The following is a 3,587-nucleotide window of genomic DNA, read 5'->3' on the forward strand; positions in this document are numbered from 1 at the left end:
TTCCTTCCTCCGTCCTTCCTCCCTTCCTCCCTTTCTTCCTTCCTTCCTTTGTTCCTTCCTTCCATCCTTCCTCCCTTTCTACTTTTTTCTTCCTTCTTTCCTTCCTTCCTTTCTTCCTTCCTTCCTCTCTTTCCTTTCTATTTTTCCTCCCTTTTATTGTGAGCCGTGTGCATTAAAGCTTCTTCGTGCTCCAGGCAGGCGTCAGGGTTGTGCTGTTGAGGAGGGAGAACCAAATTCAAGACACTGGTCCACAAGAGACCTCCCAGCTCCACATAATAACAAATGGTGAAAATCTCCCAGAGATCTCCATTTCAACACCAAGACCCAGCTTCACTCAATGACCAGCAAGCTACAGTACTGCAGACCCTATAACCAACAACTAGCAACACAGGACTACAGACTCATCCAATAGCAGAGAGGCTGCCTAAAATCATAATAAGGCTACAGACACCTCAAAACACACCACCAGATGTGGACTTGCCCACCAGAAAGACAAGATCCAGCCTCATCCACCAGAACAGAGGCACTAGTCCCCTCAACCAGAAAACCTACACAAACCACTGAACCAAACTTAGCCACTGGGGACAGACACCAAGAACAACGGGAACTACAAACCAGCAGCCTGCAAAAAGGAGACAAAAAACACAGTAAGATAAGCAAAATGAAAAGACAGAAAAACACACAGCAGATGAAGGAGCAACATAAAAACCCACCAAAATTAACATACGAAGAGGAAATAGGCAGTCTACCTGGAAAAGAATTCAGAATACTGATAGTAAAGATGATCCAAAGAAAAAAGAATGCAAAGAACTGAGGACACTTTCAGAGACCTCTGGGACAATATTAAATGCAACAACATTCGAATTATAGGGGTCCCAGAAGAAGAGAAAAAGAAAGGGACTGATAAAATATCTGAAGAGATTATAGTTAAAAACTATAATTTCCATAATATGGGAAAGGAAATAGTTAATGAAGTCCAGGAAGCACAGAGAGTCCCATACAGGATAAATCCAAGGAGAAACACGTCAAGACACATATTATTCAAACTATCAAAAACTAAATGCAAAGAAAACATATTAAAAGCAGCAAGGGAAAAACAACAAATAACACACAAGGGAATTCCCATAAGGTTAACAGCTGATCTTTCAGCAGAAACTGCAAGCCAGAAGGGAGTGGCAAGACGTATTTAAAGTGATGAAGGAGAAAAACCTACAACCAATATTCCTCTACTCAGCAAGGATCTCATTCAGATTTGATGGAGAAATTAAAACCTTTACAGACAAGCCAAAGCGGAGAGAGTTCAGCACCACCAAACCAGCTTTACAACAAATGCTAAAGGAACTTCTCTAGGCAAGAAACACAAGAGAAGGAAAAGACCTACAATAACAAACTCAAAACAATTAAGTAAATGATAATAGGAACATACATATTGATAATTACCTTAAAAGTAAATGGATTAAATGCTCCCACCAAAAGACACAGACTGGCTGAATGGAAACAAAAAACAAGACCCATATATATGCTGTCTACAAGAGACCCATGTGAGACTTAGGGACACATACAGACTGAAAGTGAGGGGATGGAAAAAGATATTCCATGCAAATGGAAATCAGAAGAAAGCTGGAGTAGCAATTCTCATATCAGACAAAATAGATTTTAAAATAAAGACTATTACAAGAGACAAAGAAGGACACTACATAATGATTAAGAGATCCATCCATGAAGAAGATATAACAGTTGCAAATATTTATGCACCCAACAGGGGAGTACCTCAATACATAAGGCAAAGACAAACAGCCATAAAAGGGGAAGTCAACAGTAACACAATCATAGTAAGGGACTTTAACACCCCACTTTCACCAATGGACAGATCATCCAAAATGAAAATAAATAAGGAAACACATGTTTTAAATGATACATTAAAGAAGATGGACTTAATTGATATGTATAGGACATTCTACCCCAAAACAACAGAAAACACCTTTTTCTCAAGTGCTCATGGAACATTCTCCAGGATAGATCATATCTTGGGTCAAAATCTAGCCTTGGTAAATTTAAGAAAATTGAAATCGTATCAAGTATCTTTTCTGACCACAATGCTATGAGACTAGATATCAATTACAGGAAAAAACCTGTAAAAAATACAAACACATGGAGGGTAAACAATACACTACTTAATAACGAAGTGATCACTGAAGAAATCAAAAAGGAAATCAAAAAATACCTAGAAACAATGGAGACACGATGGCAAAAAACCTATGGGATGCTTCAAAAGCAGTTCTAAGAGGGAAGTTTATAGCAATACAATCCTACCTTAAGAAACAGGAAACATCTCGAATAAACAACCTAACTTTGCACCTAAAGCAATTAGAGAAAGAAGAACAAAAAAACTCCCAAATTTAGCAGAAGGAAAGATATCATAAAAATCAGATTAGAAATAAATGAAAAAGAAATGAAGGAAACAATAGCAAAGATCAATAAAACTAAAAGCTGGTTCTTTGAGAAGATAAATAAAATTGATAAACCATTAGCGAGATTCATCAAGAAAAAAAGGGAGAAGACTCAAATCAGTAGAATTAGAAATGAAAAAGGAGAAGTAACAATGGACACTGCAGAAATACAAGAAATTATTAGAGATTACTACAAACTACTGTATGCCAATCAAATGGACCACCTGGAAAAAATGGACAAATTCTTAGAAATGCACAACCTGCCAGACTGAACGAGGAAGAAATAGAAAATATGAACAGAGCAATCACAAGCACGGAAATTGTAACTGTGATTAAAAGTCTTCCAACAAACAAAAGCCCAGGTATACATGGCTTCACAGGCGAATTCTATCAAACATTTACAGAATAGCTAACACCTATCCTAATGGAGACACGATGGCAAAAAACCTATGGGATGCTTCAAAAGCAGTTCTAAGAGGGAAGTTTATAGCAATACAATCCTACCTTAAAACACTCCTAAACTCATTCTATGAGGCCACCATCACTCTGATACCAAAATGAGACAAAGACATCACTAGGAAAGAAAACTACAGGCCAATATCACTAATGAACATAGATGCAAAAATCCTCAACGAAATACTAGCAAACAGAATCCAACAGCACATTCAAAGGATCATACAACATGATCAAGTGGGGTTTATTCCAGGAATGCAAGGATTCTTCAATGTACCCAAATCAATCAATGTGATATACCATATCAACAAACTGAGGGAGAAACCATATGATCATCTCAATAGATGCAGAGAAAGCTTTTGACAAAATTCAACACCAATTTATGATAAAAATCCTGCAGAAAGTAGGCATAGAGGGAATTTTCCTCAACATAATAAAGGTCATATATGACAATCCCATAGCCAACATCGTCCTCAATGGTGAAAAACTGAAACCATTTCCACTAAGATCAGGAACAAGACAAGGTTGCCCACTCTCACCACGCTTATTCAACATAGTTTTGGAAGTTTTAGCCACAGCAATCAGAGAAAAAAATAAATAAAAGGAATCCAAATCAGAAAAGAAGAAGTAAAGCTGTCACTGTTTGCAGATGACATGATTCTATACATAGAGAATCCTAAGGAT

The sequence above is a fragment of the Physeter macrocephalus genome, chromosome 21 (genome assembly GCF_002837175.3).
Source record: "Physeter macrocephalus isolate SW-GA chromosome 21, ASM283717v5, whole genome shotgun sequence".
Taxonomy (NCBI): domain Eukaryota; kingdom Metazoa; phylum Chordata; class Mammalia; order Artiodactyla; family Physeteridae; genus Physeter; species Physeter macrocephalus.